Here is a 16,308-nt window from a genome sequence, read left to right as displayed (position 1 = left end):
TCATAGACTTGCCTGCCTGGACTGGCTTTGAATCGCAATCCTCAGATCTGAGCCTCCTGAGTAGCTAGGATTACAGGCCTGAGCCACTGGCACCTACCTGAGCCTCTTGAGTGACAGTCCCACTGAATTGGGCTTCATATATCAATGTATATTTAATTCCAGGAAAGGTGCTATGCACTAAGGATACAAAAACAAGCAAGATAGATATGGCCTGTGCTCTCACAGACCTATTTCTAAGAGAATACATATAAAATAGTGATGACTTGAATGTGGTAGTGATGGAAAGGAAGCAGCATGAGATGATTCATTATGAGATGATTCTGATTGGCTTCAACACGTGTGTCTTTTTTTTTTTTTTTTTTTTTACCATATACTACATATCCAAACATTATATGGTAGATGCAAAGGTACAGTTAGGAGGGAAGGAAGATCAAAGACAATTTGGGGGGAAAAAGTCTTGTATACCATTTCTTTTTTTTTTAATCATTTTTGTCGGTTGTGGGCTTGAACTCTGGGCCTGGGCACTGTCCCTCAGCTCTTCAGCTCAAGGCAAGTGCTCTGCCACTTGAGCCACAGCACCACTTCCAGTTTTCTGGTGGTTAACTGGAGATAAGGCTGGCTTTGAACTGCGATCCTCAGCTCTTAGCCTCCTGAGTAGCTAGGATTACAGGTGTGAGCCACCGGTACCTGGCTTGTATACCATTTCTATCAGTTTAGATTTTATTCTAGAAGACTAAGGAAGCCATCAGAAATGTATATGAAACAAAATAACTTAAGCCAGGTACCAGTAGTTCATGTCTTATCTACTCACGAGGCTGAGATCTGAGGACTGTGGTTTAAAACCAGCTCAGAGTCTCTTATCTCTGATTAACCAGCAAAAAGCCAGATGTAGAGGTATAGTCCAGTGGCAGAACATCAATCTTGAGTGAAAAAGCCAACTGAGAGTATGATGCTTTGAGTTCAAGCCCCAGTACTGGCACAAAAGAGAGAGAAGGATGGAGAGGAGAGATGGAAAGGAGAGAAAAGAAAATAGCTTAGATACCTACGTTAGTGACTTCAAGATTTATTCCCAACACTTTCTATTCCTTCAGGAATAGCCAGTTTGAGATGAAAATGTTCTAATCTTCTTTTCATATTCTCCCCTCTAGTGGTAAGAATAAAAGCAGCAAGTTCCAATTCAACATGTTTGTGAGGTTTGTAGATCAGTATTGGATTTGCCCTGAAGATCAAGGATCACACAGTTCCTCTATCTCTCAGGAAGTTTCATTGCTCAAATGGCCTTCAGCAAAGACCATCCATTCTTTCCAAGATTCTACTAGCACATAAACACAATTTCATCTCTTGATAGGTATCCATGAGCAATAGGTAAATGCGAAGGAAACTTAAAATGGGTGATGAGATCACAAGGTCTCTGAAGGAAAAAAAAAAAAAAAGCAAGTTTCTTGATTCACAGGTAAAGTCAGCCATTTAGACTGTTCCTAAGAAGACAATTTTCTTTTTTATTTATTTATTTTATTTTATTTTTTGGGTCCGGTCGTGGGGCCTGAACTCTGGGCCTGGGCGCTGTCCCTCAGATCTTCAGCTCAAGGCTAGCGCTCTACCACTTGAGCCACAGCGCCACTTCCGGTCTTTTTCTTTTTGCTTATGTGGTGCTGAGGAATCGAACCCAGGGCCGTGAGCATGCAAAGCAAGCGCTCTACCACTGAGCCACCTTCCCAGCCCCTAAGAAGACAATTTTCTCAGGCCATATCAGTAAGTATTCAAATTCCAAAGGCTAGTTATTGTTCTCACTCTAGAGAAAAACCACCTTCAGTGGTGTATTTGTTGCCAGGTACTAAAACTATTTTTGCTGCCACGAATTAACTAAAAACAGGAGAAAAGCCAGGCATCTCCCCTTCCATGATGTACAGCTTTTGTACTAAACCATTCTCTCATTGTTTCTTGGTAATCACCTTGGGTTCCAGGAAAGACAGGACTGATCAATAACATCTTTATGACTGAAATTATCCATAAGGAATAGCAGAACCTGACAGGACAGGTCAAATGAGGACAATTTAACCTGTATCGTTTAAGCTACACCCTGAAACTGGAGGAATCCTCTCATAGAAACCTCCCCAAGTAAGGACAGTGTTAACAATTTATCCAGAAGTTGAACCTGGAGAACCAAAACTGAGATAATGACCAACCTAGACCACGCTTGTAACTGACTCTGAAACTAAACTCTATCTTTGCTCCCTTATCCCTAATTCTTTCTCTAGTTAAACCTAATGTTGGGGCTGGGAATGTGGCCGAGGGGTAGAGAGCTTGCCAGCATATATGAAGTCCTAGGTTTGATTCCTCAGCACCACATAAACAGAACAAGCTTAAAGTGGCACTGTGGCTCAAGTGGTAGAATGCTAGCCTTGAGCAAAAGAAGCTCAGAGACAGTGCCCAGACCTTGAGTTCAAGACCCAGGACTAGTAGGTACACACACACACACACACACACACACACACAGAGATATCTATAGTCAGGCATGTTACTGTAAAGTCAGCACAGCTATCTATCATAGTTATTGCATCTGTCCAGAGAATATTTCAGGCAAGACACAAAAGGCAGTGATGAGAAATTTTATCAGCAAAGAAATACCACAGAGAGGGGCTGGGAAGGTGGCTCAGTGGTAGAGCGCTAGCCTTGCATGCTCAAGACCCTGGGTTTGATTCCTCAGCACCACAAAAGCAAACAGAAAAAAGCCGGAAGTGGCGCTGTGGCTCAAGTGGTAGAGCGCTAGCCTTGAGCTGAAGAGCTGAGGGACAGCGCCCAGGCCCAGAGTTCAGGCCCCACGACCGGACCCAAAAAAAAAAAAATTGTGAGAAATACCACAGAGAAAGAGTTTCACATGTATGATGCCATTGGAAGAAGGAACTTACTTCCATTTATCTTCAAATATCTTGGAGTACACAAAGCTTTTGTGCTCAAGGCTATTGCTCTACAACTTTGAAACACACCACCATTTCCACCTTTTACCAGGTTATCTGTAGATGAGAGTCTCATGGACTTCCCTGCCTGGTCTGGCTATGAACCACAGTCTGAAGATATCAGCCTCCTGAGTAGCTAGGATTACAGGTGTGAGCACTGACTGACATTGATATCCTTCTCTGGGAACTCTCACCAGCCAGATTCTCTACCTCTTTCCACTCTATGTTCTTGGGCTTGTTTGAATGTTCTTGCTGTGCAGATTTCTCTGTTGGCAGCCCCCAGAAAGTTCCAAGTTAACAAAGGATAACACTGCTGCCCCCAGGTGGTAACTTGGTAAAGTGCATGGTACATTTCTCCCTTAAAAGGCAGCTCTTTAAACTTGGTATTAAAAAATAAATAAAAAATAAATAACTTGGTATTTTAGTAAGATATACCTCCTCTACATCTGACTTATAAAAGGAACATGCTTCTTTTGGCTCAGACCTAAGTAATCAATCTGGAGAAAGAAAAAGCAAGAGTCTGCGTCTCCATGCATTCATCATTAGTATCACCATTTTACTATTAATGAGTGACAGACAAAACAACTTTGAGAAGTCTTGAAAATAGAGGATAGAGCAAGCCTAGTATAGTTCAATATAGTCCTTTTTTTTTTGTCGGTCGTGGGGCTTGAACTCTGGGCCTGGGCGCTGTCCCTCAGCTCTTCAGCTCAAGGCAAGTGCTCTACCACTTGAGCTACAGCACCACTTCTGGTTTTCTGGTGGTTTATTGGAGATAAGAGTCTCACAGTCTCTCCTGGCCGGGCTGGCTTTGAACCGCGATCCTCAGATCTCAGCCTCCTGAATAGCTAGGATTACAGGCGTGAGTCCTTTTAATGACATGTCCTATCTTCTTTTTCTTTTAGTATCCTGATTTCTTCGAAAGAGATCCCCCGCCCTCTTCTAACATAAAGCTCTGATAATATCACTTCTCGGCACTCTAGCAATATCCCTTCAGTTCTCAAGAACTTGGGTTGCAATCTCCATTCATTGAGTCAGCAATTAGTCACAAGTGACCTTTTAAATATTATCTCAGTTGAGGCTGCTTCTTTGCTCCTAAAAGGGCAATTTTACAAATTAAACTCCAGTACTTCTTTTTCTGCTTTAGCACATATATAGTCAGTTTAGTTTGGAATTCTTTGAAAGTCAGGGACTTTGAGATTTCAAATAGACATATCCTCCCCCCATCCAAGCCTTCCATTCAACCAGGAATTCGTGATGGAAATAGTATTTCTTGTTGGGGTAGAGCTGCATACCAGTGCTGCAGAGAGCAGACAGGCAGTTGCCATGGGGGAAGAGCGTTTGTATAGAACTTGTATAACTCTATACAAGGTGGTAGGCCTAGGGGGTTGTTTAGATTCAGAGCTGACTGAATTATAGCTGAGCCAGCCCTCTCCTTTTACATCTGAGGAAACTGAGTCCCCAACCCATTTCAATGAGTTGTTCAAGTTATTAGGAAAAGTTGGAATCAGACTTGTGTCATTCACAATGCAGTAAAGTGTCACCCTTTGCAAGAAAACATTCCTTCTAGGACTGAAGCTGTAGTTTAGGTCCTAGTATGTTTTAACCTAGTTACCAAAGTCACTGTGTTCTTCCCACACTAGGGATCTTAGGAAGTTCCAGAACTTTGACGCATGTAACAATGAGTATGTATTTGTTTTTTGTTTGTTTGTTTTTTTTGGGGGGGGGTCCAGTTGTGGAGCCTGAACTCTGGGCCTGGGCGCTGTCCCTCAGCTCTTCAGCTCAAGGCTAGGGCTCTACCACTTGAGCCACAGCGCCACTTCCGGCTTTTTTTTTTTGCTTATGTGGTGCTGAGGAATCGAACCCAGGGCCTTGAGCATGCAAGGCAAGCGCTCTACCACTGAGCCACCTTCCCAGCCCGAGTATGTATTTGTATGCACACCTATGCGTGTATCAAATTATACACCTGAGAATGATTGTACTAACTAGGTATTTGTATAGCTCTCTGAAAGTCCCTAACTTCAGTAGTCCTTTGAGGACTATCTCAAGGAGTAAAGGAGATAATGTGGTAAAGTATTTTTATTATTTATTTATTTATTTTTGGGGGGGTCCGGTCGTGGGGCCTGAACTCTGGACCTGGGGGCTGTCCTTCAGCTCTTCAGCTCAAGGCTAGCACTCTACCATTTGAGCCACAGGGCCACTTCCGGCTTTTTTTTTCTGTTTATGTGATGCTGAGGAATTGAACCCAGGGCCTCATGCATGCAAGGCAAGTGCTCTACCACTGAGCCATCTTCCCAGCCCCGTAAAGTATTTTTAAGAGAGTGGCATATAATAATTACATTATTTCAATTCTATTTTGCTACAATAAATGTGTGAGTGAGTGCCTTGAAGGCACTGGATTAAATGTTTTAATATTTTCATTTAACTTTCACTAAGCTGAGCAAAGCTGTGTGTCAGTGGTACACACCTGAAATCCTAGCTAATCAGGAGACTAAGATGAGAGAAATCACAGTTTTGTCAGCACAAGTAGGCAAATCCTCAATACTTTTATTGCCAGTTAACTAGAAAAAAAAAGCGAGAAGCAGGGATATGGCCTAAGTGATAAAAGCCAAGCAAGATCTCTAGGCCCTGAGTTCAGGCCCTAGTACCAGAAATGATACTGCCTCTCTTATCAAAAACAGAGAGGATAACTGGTATGTTCTAGAGTGTTTAGACTTTTTTGTTAGAATTCAAGATTCAGATATACTACATTAATATTGCATGTGAATAGGCTGACTCATCCCTTTAAATATGTCTAATTTGGGCTGGGAAGGTGGCTCAGTGGTAGAGTGCTTGCCTTGCATGCATGAGGCCCTGGGTTCGATTCCTCAGCACCACATATGCAGAAAAAGAAGCCGGAAGTGGTGCTGTGGCTCAAGTGGTAGAGCGCTAGCCTTGAGCTGAAGAGCTGAGGGACAGTGCCCAGGCCCAGAGTTCAGGCCCACGACTGGACCCCAAAAAAAAAAAACAATAAATATGTCTAATTAAACCCACTGAAATTGTAATCAGAGGTTTTGTTTTCAGCCAAGCACAGATGGCTCATGCTTGTAACCCTAGCTATTCAGGAGGCTGAGATATAAGGATCATGGCTCAAAGCCAGCCTGAGCAGCAAAGTCCATGAGACTCTTATCTCCAATTAACCACCAGAAAACTGGAAGTGGCAATGTGGCTAAAGAGGTAGAGTGCTCACCTTGAGCTGAAGAGCTGAAGAGCTGAAGAGCTGAGGGACAGTGCCCAGGCCCAGAGTTCAAGCCCCACGACTGACCAAAAAAAAAAAAAAAAGGTTTTGTTTCCACACCACTTTAATAATAGTCTAAAATATTTTTTTAATGCCAGTCCTGGGTTTGAACTCAGGCCCTGGGCACTATGCTTTAGCTTTTTTTGCTCAAGGTTAGTGTTCTACCACTTGAGCCATACTGCCACTTCCAGCTTTTTTGGTGCTTAATTGGTGATAAAAGTTTCATGGACTTTTCTGCCTGGGCTAGCTTCAAACCATGACCCTCAGATATCAGACTCCTGAGTAGCTAAAATTACAGGCATGAGGCACCAATGCTTGGTTATTTTCTTCTTCTTCTTCTTTTTTTTTTTTTGGGGGGGTCCAGTCGTGGGGCCTGAACTCTGGGCTTGGGCACTGTCCCTCAGCTCTTCAGCTCAAGGCTAGTGCTCTACCACTTGAGCCATAGCGCCACTTCCGGCTTTTTTCTTTTTGCTTATGTGATGCTGAGGAATCAAACCCAGGGCCTCAGGCATGCAAGGCAAGCGCTCTACCACTGAGCCACCTTCCCAGCCCCAGTTATTTTCTTCTTAAAACGTGTGTGTGTATGTGTGTGTGTGTGTGTGTGTGTAGTATTATGACATTTTCTTCTGTGGTCCTACATTAGAACTACCTTCATTATAACACTGTTATATTAGAACTATTAATATCCATCATTTCCCATCATTTGCTATGAATAACAAGAAGAATCATATCCTATGTATGTCCATTCTTATATCAATAGCAATTATATGATGTATGAAACATTAGAGATAAATAACAAATGATTATTTTAATGGGTATATAGATACTGGGTCTTTGGGTGTCATTTAGATCTGAGGTAATGATCAATTGCAGAGGATACAGTCTTACATTATTTGGGCTCATATTTCTACATCATACGAGAAGATAAAAGCACTTTATTTTTCTTAAGTCTTTTTAATTTTTTTTTTTTGTTCATGGGCCTTGAACTCTGGGCCTGGGCGCTGTCCCTCAACTCTTCAGCTCAAGGCAAGTGCTTTACCACTTGAGCCACAGTGGTACTTCCATGTTTTCTAGTGGTTTATTGGAGATAAGAGTCTCATGGAGGGGCTGGGAAGGTGGCTCAGTGGTAGAGCGCTTGCCTTGCATGCCTGAGGCCCTGGGTTCGATTCCTCAGCACCACATAAGCAAAAAGAAAAAAAGCCGGAAGTGGCACTGTGGCTCAAGTGGTAGAGCGCTAGCCTTGAGCTGAAGAGCTGAAGGACAGTGCCCAGGCCCAGAGTTCAGGCCCCACAACTGGCAAAAAAAAAAAAAAAAAGAGTCTCATGGACTTTCATGCTGGGACTAGCTTTGAACCATGATCCTCAGATCTCAGCCTCCTGAGTAGCTAGGATTACAGGTATGAGTCACAGATGCCCAGCTTCTTTCTCTCTTCTTCCCTTCCTTCCTTTTTCCCTCCTTCCCTCCCTCCCTCCTTCCTTCCCTCCCTTCCTTTGCTCCTTCCTTCCTTCTCACTTTATTTTTTTCATTATTTATTTTTGTATCTTCCACAGGACCAGTCTTCAAGACATATATGTTGAGGATCTGTTCAACCAGAAATGCAATAAGATTTCTAAGTTTTAACTTCAGTAAAGTCCATCATAAACTTAAACAGACATTTATTGAATTCTTGCTATATACAGAACACTGTGAAAGATAGGAAGTATAAAAGGTTGGGCTGGGATTAGTTTTATAGGGGATACAAGTCTGGAGCTAAGGTTGTAAAAGTATAAATTTGAGACCATAAAAGAACAGGGCTATTTAGGTTCGGAAAGGTACAATCAAAAGGAGAAGACAAGATTGATTCTGGTGTATCTGGGAAGCATTGCTTAAAGGACATTAATTGTAGTCAGAAGTGTTAGTTTTCTCTAGCTATGGCCAAAATATCTAAAAGAAGAACTTAAAGGGGGGGGGATTATGTATTTTTTTGGGTCATAGTTTCAGTCCATGTTGAGGCTAAACATCATGGTGCCAGGAGCTTGTGGAAGAGGCTGTTCACCTTATAGCAGACAGGAAGGGGGCGGGGATGGAGGGGGAAGAGAAAACTAGAGACCAGATATAAAACTTCAAATGCATACCCCCAGTAACCTACTTCTTCCAGCTAGGCACCACCCCTAAAGTTTCTACCACCTTTCAAAATAGTACCACCAGCTGGAAACTAAGCATTCAACATGGGAATCTGTTTCATATTCAAACCAAAACACATTAAGTTCTCTTCACAGATATAGGAATTCTTGTGGTTCATGCCTGTAATCCTAGCTATTGAGGAGTCTGAAATTTGAGGATTGAGGTTTGAAGCTAGACCTAGGAAGGAAAGTCCATGAGACTCTCATCTCTAACTACCAAAAAGCCATCTCAAAGTGGCAGAACACTAGCCTTGAACACACAAAAGCACAGGGACAGTGCCCAAGCGCTGAGTTCAAGCCCTAAGACTGGCACAAAAACAACAACAAAAATTGCTGATAATACATGAATCTGCATAATTCACTGGTAATGTTTTAACTAGTAGAGTGCGAGCACTAGGTTTCATCTCCAGAATTGCAAAACAAAACACCAATGTTCACAGGCAACAACAACAAAATAGATATAGCCAATATATATAAAAACTAAGCTTCAAGTCAAGCTCAGTCTTGGTAGGAATGTCTGTAAGACTCTTATCTCCAGTTTACAAACAAAAAGCTAAAAGTGAAGCTGGGGCTCAAGTAGTACAACACTAGCCTTGAGCAAAAAAAGCTCAGGAATAGTGTCCAGGCCCTGAGTTTTTTTTTTTTTTTTTTGTCCATTGTGGGACTCGAACTCTGGGCTTGGGAGCTGTCCCTGTGTTCTTCAGCTCAAGGTGAGCACTCTTCTGCTTGAGCCACAGAGCCACTTCTGGTTTTCTGGTGGTTTATTGGAGATAGGAGTCTCACGAACTTTCCTACCCAGGCTGGCTTTGAACTTCGATCCTCAGATCTCAGCCTCCTGAGTAGCTAGGATTACAGGCGTGAGCCACTGGCGCCCAGCAAAGGCCCTAACTTTATGACCCAGGAGCAGCACCCCCCCCAAAAAAAACGTAGGAAAGCAACAAATGCAAGGAGAGAGGTAGAGCTCAGAGGAAGAACATTTGCCTTCCACGTGTAAACACCAGCTTCAATCTCCAACATCATAAACAAATAAACAAAAAGCAGGAAAATATACTCAACATCACTGCTTATCTGAGACTCAGTAGAACAGTATAATAATAATGTTATTAATAGTTTTAAAATAACAATGCCAAGTTTGAGGGGATGTAGATTGTTGGAAGATAAAGTAAGAGAGTCACTTTGGAAAAGAATTCGAAGTATCTTGAAAAATTGACCATAAACTTACCATTTGACTCAGTAATTTTATTCCCAAATACTTATCCCAGAGTAATGAAAATACTTATCTAGATCTGTGCATGGTGGTAAATATCTGAGAAGTGAAAGCAGGAGGATTGGGAGATCAAGGCCAGAGCTACATAGCAAAACTCTATCTCAAAAACAAAACAACACACACAGATAACTGCATAGTAAACAGAGGAAAGGGAAACAATTCAAATATACATCAAGCATAAACGTGGTACAGGGCTGGGAAGGTGGCTCAGTGGTAGAGTGCTTGCCTTGCATGCTCGAGGCCCTGGGTTCGATTCCTCAGCACCACATAAGCAAAAAGAAAAAAGCCAGAAGTGGCGCTGAAGAGCTGAAGAGCTGAGGGACAGCCCCCAGGCCCAGAATTCAAGCCCCACGACCGGACCCCCCCAAAAAAATAAATAAATAAACATGGTACAAACATGGACAAACTTCAAACAGTATATTCAGACAATGGAATTCTGCTCAGCCATCACAAAGAATGACACACTATGTAACATAGATGAACTTCAAAACATCATGCTAAGTAAAAAAAAAAAAGCACAAAAGATTCAATTTACATGTAATGTAGGATTCCATTTATATATGTCCACAAAGGACCACTCTATAGAGACCGAAGGCTGATGAGTAGTTGTCTGGGGCTATGGGTGGGAGCAGGAATCGACTGCAAATGAGCCCAGGAAAACTTTTTGGAGGTGAGGGAAACTGTAAAAACCAAGTTCTGGTACTGGTTACATGACAATAAATTTACTTAAAAATCATTGGCTAGTAAATTCTATCCAAATAAAGGTGTGGGAGAAAAAAAATAAACTTAATTTAAACCAAATCCTGCTTCTACTATTATACAGCTAAGAGACTTGGACAAGTTATTTTGGCTCTGCTGTCTTCCATTTTCCCATCCTTGTAAAACAGAGTTGATAAAAATAGTAGCACAGCTACCCAATGAAGACTAAGTAAGGTCATGCAGTAAGGAGGCAGCATTTACTCAGTAAAGTGGTTACTCAGTTAGGTTAGCTCTTGTTATTATTAGAGTTATTGGGAGATGGTAAGGAGATCTGCTTGAGCACATGACCCATATGGACCTGGGTAAGAGAGCTAGGCTGCAAAAAGTATGGTGGGACTAGTTGATAGAAACTACAGTTGTAATGATTATGATGATTAATTATTATTGTGGGGGGTAGTGTGTCATGTGGCTTGAACTCAGGGTGTGGATGCTGTTCCTGATCTTTTTTTGGGGTCTGGTTGTGGGGTCTGAACTCTGGGCCTGGGCGCTGTCCCTCAGCTCTTCAGCTCAAGGCTAGCACTCTACCACTTGAGCCACAGCACCACTTCTGGCTTTTTTCTTTCTTTGCTTATGTGGTGCTGAGGAATCGAACCCAGGGCCTCAGGCATGCAAGGCAAGTGCTCTACCACTGAGCCACCTTCCCAGTCCAGTTCCTGATCTTTTTTGTTGAAGCCTAGTATACTACCATTTGAGCCATAGATCCGCTTCCACTTTTCTTTTTGGTAGTTAATTGGAGGTAAGAGTCTTAGGGGCTTCCTGGGCTGCCTTCTAACGGTGATCCTCAGATCTCAGCCTCTTGAGTAATTAGGATTGCAGTCAAGAGCCACAGGCATCCAGCCTCAATTATGACTTTGAGGAGATGAAACAGAGAAGAGGCAAGTGACAGTAAAAACACAGAAAAAGCCGGGCGCTGGTGGCTCATGCCTGTAATCCTAGCTACTCAGGAGGCTGAGAACTGAGGATCATGGTTCAAAGCCAACACTGGTAGGGAAGTCCGTGAGACTCTTAACTCCAATAAGCTTCTAGAAAACCGGAAGCTATGGCTCAAGCGGTAGAGTGCTCGCCTTTAGCTGAAGAGTGCAGGGACAGCACCAAAGCCCAGAGTTCAAGCCCCGCGACCAACCAAAAAAAAAAGAATGAAAGAAAGAAAAGAAGAAGAAGAAGAAAAAACTGTAGATAGGCAAATAATGAGGAAAAAAAAGTTTGAAAGTGATTACTAATTGGATGAATAGGGATATATTGAGAATGAATCTCTTTTCTAAGCAGGCTTTGTCCATTGGCAAAAAAAATTTACTTAATTTTATTTCCTCACCTCTTCATTCATTCCAAATAACAGATAATAAGAGTACCTACTATAGAGTTGTCAAAAATTAGTTAATTCTATGCTTTTTATAGGATGTGTTCTATGTTGTATTAAGGAGCTAGGATTTGAACTTCTAAGAGTTGTTTTGAATTCCTCTATAGTAAGGTTCAGAATTTTGTACTCCAATGTCTTGTCAGAAGTAGAATCTAGGGGGCTGGGAAGGTGGCTCAGTGGTAAAGTGCTTGCCTTGCATGCATGAGGCCCTGGGTTCGATTCCTCAGCACCACATAGCAGAAAAAGCTGGAAGTGGTACTGTGGCTCAATGGTAGAGCACTAGCCTTGAGGTGAAGAGCTGAGGGACAGTGCCCAGGCCCAGAGTTCAGGCCCAACTGGCAAAAAAAATAAAAAATAAAAAAATAAATAAAAAATAAAAAAAGAAGTAGAATCTAGTCATGTGCTGGTGGCTCATTCCTGTAATCCTAGCAACCTAGAAGATTGCAATTTAAAGCCACTCAACAGGGAAAAGTCTATGAGACTCCATCTCTAATTAACCAACTTAAGGCCACACTGAAAGTGTGGCTCAAGTTGTGGAGCACCAGCTATAAGCAAGAAAATTGACCAAGAATGCAAGACATAAAGTTCAAGAGCTAGAATCAGCACAGAAAAACAGAACAAACAAACAAACAAAAACAAATAAAGTAGAATCTATAATTCACTGCCATTCAAAGTTACTTTTGTAAAGTTTATTTATATACGGCACCAGTGGCTCATACCTGTAATCCTAGCTCCTCAGAAGGCTGAGATCTAAGGATCATGGTTTAAAGCCAGCCTGGATAGGAAAATCTATGAAACTCTTATCTCCAATTAACTACCAAAAAGCCAGAACCAGAGCTATGACTCAAGTGGTAGAGTGTTAACCTGGAGCAATAAAAAGTTCAGGGACAGTGTCCAGGCCTAGAGTTCACACCCAGGACCAAAACATTTTTTCATGAAAAAAAAAATGCACTCAAAGCTGGGAGCTGGTGGCTCATGACTCCAATCCCAGCTACTCAGGAGGCTGAGAGTTGAGGATCACAGTTCAAAGCCAACCCGTGCAGGAAACTGTGAGACTCTTATCTCCAATAAACCACCAGAAAACTGGAAGTGGCACTGTGGCTCAAGTGGTAGAGCGCTTATCTTGAGCTGAAGAGCAGAGGGACAATGCCCAGGCCCAGAGTTCAAGCCCCATGACTGACAAAAAAAAAAATACATTCAGTTAATTCATTCCTGGATAAGATCTCTGGATCTTATCCATCTTAAGGTGTTAGGCCTTTTTGAATTTTAAATGAAAATTCTAGAGCAGAAATTTCAAATAAAAAAACATTTAAAAAGTAATTAGCTTTTGTTTATGTGAATTGTAAAGTATCAATATTTTCCCTACTAGAAATTAAAATACAATTATTACATGTCAGCACAAAAATCACATTTTTACAAAAAATAGCCATAATTTTAAAAACAATGAAAACATAATGAGAAGAATATAGATGTTGTACATTTTTCTAAATTTTTTCAACTTCTGCTTTTTTTTTTTTTTTTGCCAGTCCTGGGCTTGAACTCAGGGCCTGGACACTGTTCCGGAGCTTCTTTTGTTCAATAGAGTATATCTGTGTAGGCTTATTTTTGTTTGTTTTTGCTTCAAGCTCTTGCTCTGCTTGCTTGCTCAGCTAGCAGTCTACCACTTGAATCACACATCCAAGCCAGTACTCTATCACTTGAGCCATAGCACCACTTCTGGCTTTTTCTGTGTATATGGTACTGAGGAATCTAACCCAGGGCTTCATGCATGCTAGGCAAGCACTCTACCACTGAGCCACATTCCCAGCCCACCAACATCTGCTTTTAAGTATATCATTATATACCCATCTACATTGAGTCTGTTGCAATATATTGTTTGAACTTCATTAAAATTTAGCGTAGGCCAGGTGCTGCTGGTGGCTCATGCATGTAATCCTAGTTAGTCAGGAAGCTGAGATCTAAGGATCATAGTTCAAAGCCAGCCCAGGCAGGAAAGTCTGTGAGACTTTAATCTCTAATGAGCCATCAAAAAAAAAAGCCAGAAACAGAGATGTAGCTCAAGTGGTAGAGTGCTAGCCTTGAGCACAAAAGCTCAGGGACAGTGCCCAGGCCCCGAGTTCGTCTCAGGACTGGCACGTGCATGCTTACACACACACACACACACACACACACACACACACACACAGCCTAGCTAGGCATCAATCAGTCTACCCCTGTAATCTTAGCTGCTCAGAAGTCTTAGTCTTCGTCTTAGTCTTAGTGCTTGCCTTACATGCATGAGGCCCTGGATTTGATACCTCAGCACCACATAAGCAAAAAGAAAAAAGTCAGAAGTGGCACTGTGGCTCAAGTGGTAGAGCATTAGCCTTGAGCTGAAAAGCTGAGCCAAGAGTTCAGGCCCCACAACCAACAACAACAAAAAAAAGAAGTCTTAGTCTTGGAAGGTTGTGATTCAAAGCCAATCGAGGTAGAAAAGTGCTCCAGATTCCAATTCCAATTAATCAACAGTCAGGCTGGCCAGGAGGTGTGATTCAAGTAGTAGAGTGCGAGCTAAGCAAACAAGCAGATCAAGAGCTTGAAGCAAAAACAAACAAACAAAAATAAGCCTGCACAGATATACAGTTGGATAAAGAAAAAAAATACGGGTTGGGAAATACTGGGGTTTTTAACTTCAGGTCTCATGCTTGCTAGGGAGGTGTTCTACTACTTAAACTCCCAGTGGGGTTTTTTGTTGTTGTTTTGTTTTGTTTTTTTGTGCTTTAGTATTTTTCAGGTAGAGTTTCCAGGATTTGCCTGGGACTGGCCTCAGACTATGATATGCCAATCTATGCCTCCCACGTTACTGGGTTTATAAGCATACCACCATGCCCAGCTTATTTGTTGTGATGGAGGTCTCACTTGCCCAATCTTTGCCTCCTGAGTAGCTAGAATTATAGATGTGCTCTATGATACCTTTTGGAAAAAGAAAAATATTTAGTAGCTTTAATTATGATTATGTTTTTATACTACATGGAAATCGCTAGGCAGGCACTCTATGTGTGTGTGTGTGTGTGTGTGTGTGTGTGTGTGTGTGTGTGTGTGTGTGTGTGTGTGTGTGTGATTGAACCCAGGGCATTGTGCATGCTAAGCACATATTCTATCTCTGAGTTACAACCCCAGCCCTCATTATATCAGAACGTCACATTTATTATTCTCAGGAAATTCTTTTAACTTTTGGGAAACTGTCATGCTCACAGTGGTGGATACAAGTATTCTAAAATTCTAATTTTTGTTTGAAAACTAAAAGCTTATCACTGGTAAGAACCATTCTCAGTTATTTTCTTTACAGTTCAAGCTCTCTTTATTCATCTTTTGGGGTAAAATTTTAGCCGAATGCTAAATATGAAATCTTAGTCATTTTTTTCAAATAAAAATGGTGGTTAATGAGAAAATTGGTGAGTTTAGCTCACAGTTTGATGAGTCATAAAAATATGGTTTGTTTGTTTTGTTGCTGGGGATTGAACACAGAGCCTTATGCTGACTGTACACTCCACTACCAAGCTGGCTATACAGACTACCACTACCAAGCTATATTCTCTTCCTGCTCACAAATCTTCCTGCTCAGGACAGTCATCCATTAGCCTTTGATATGCAGCTAATGCTTCATAAGTCGCATATATACCAAAGTATAACTGAAAACACATCAGTGACTCATGCCTATAACTCTAGCTATTTAGGAGGCTGAGATCTGAGAATCGAGGTGTGAAGCCAGGTGGGATAGACAAGTCCATGAGACTTTATGTCCAATCAATTAGCTCTTAACTAATTAAGAGCTCAAGGCTTCTTCAAGTTCAAGCCCTAGTACTTGCATGAAACAAAAAAAAAAAAATGTGTTATATCCGGGTGCTGGTGGCTTATGTTTGTATTCTTACCAACTGGTGAGGCTGAGACCAGAAGGATCTTAGTTCCAGGCTAACCCAAGCAAAGAAAAAAAGAAATCTTCCATCTCAATTGAAGAAGCTGGGTATGGTGGCATATACCTGTCATCCTAGCTATGACTTGAAGGGTAAAATAGGCAGATCTTACAGTCCAGACATGGGCCTGACAAGAAGTAAAAATCTAAGAAAAGGCTCTGAAGGTGTGGTTTAATGATAATAGAGTGCCTGCCTGGGAAGTACAAGGCCGTGAGTTAAAATTCTAGTGCCACCAAAAACAAAAGAAAGCTATGAGTGCCAAGTCATAACAATTTCCAAAATGAGTATCTTTTCAAAAAGGACATTCTTGAGGCTGGGATGGTGGCTCAGTGGTAGAGTGCTTGCCTTACATTCATGAGGCCCTGGGTTCAATTTCTTAGCACCACATAAGCAGAAAAAGCCAGAAGTGGCCAGGTGCTGGTGGCTCATGCCTGTAATCCTAGCTACTCAGGAGGCTGAGATCTGAGGATCGAGGTTCAAAGCCAGCCCGGGCAGGAGAGGCCGTGAGACTCCTATCTCCAATAAACCACCAGAAAACTGGAAGTGGCGCTGTAGCTCAAGTGGTAGAGCGCTCGCCTT

The sequence above is a fragment of the Dipodomys ordii genome, unplaced genomic scaffold (genome assembly GCF_000151885.1).
Source record: "Dipodomys ordii isolate 6190 unplaced genomic scaffold, Dord_2.0 Scaffold31, whole genome shotgun sequence".
NCBI lineage: Eukaryota > Metazoa > Chordata > Mammalia > Rodentia > Heteromyidae > Dipodomys > Dipodomys ordii.
This window is presented reverse-complemented; position numbering follows the sequence as displayed.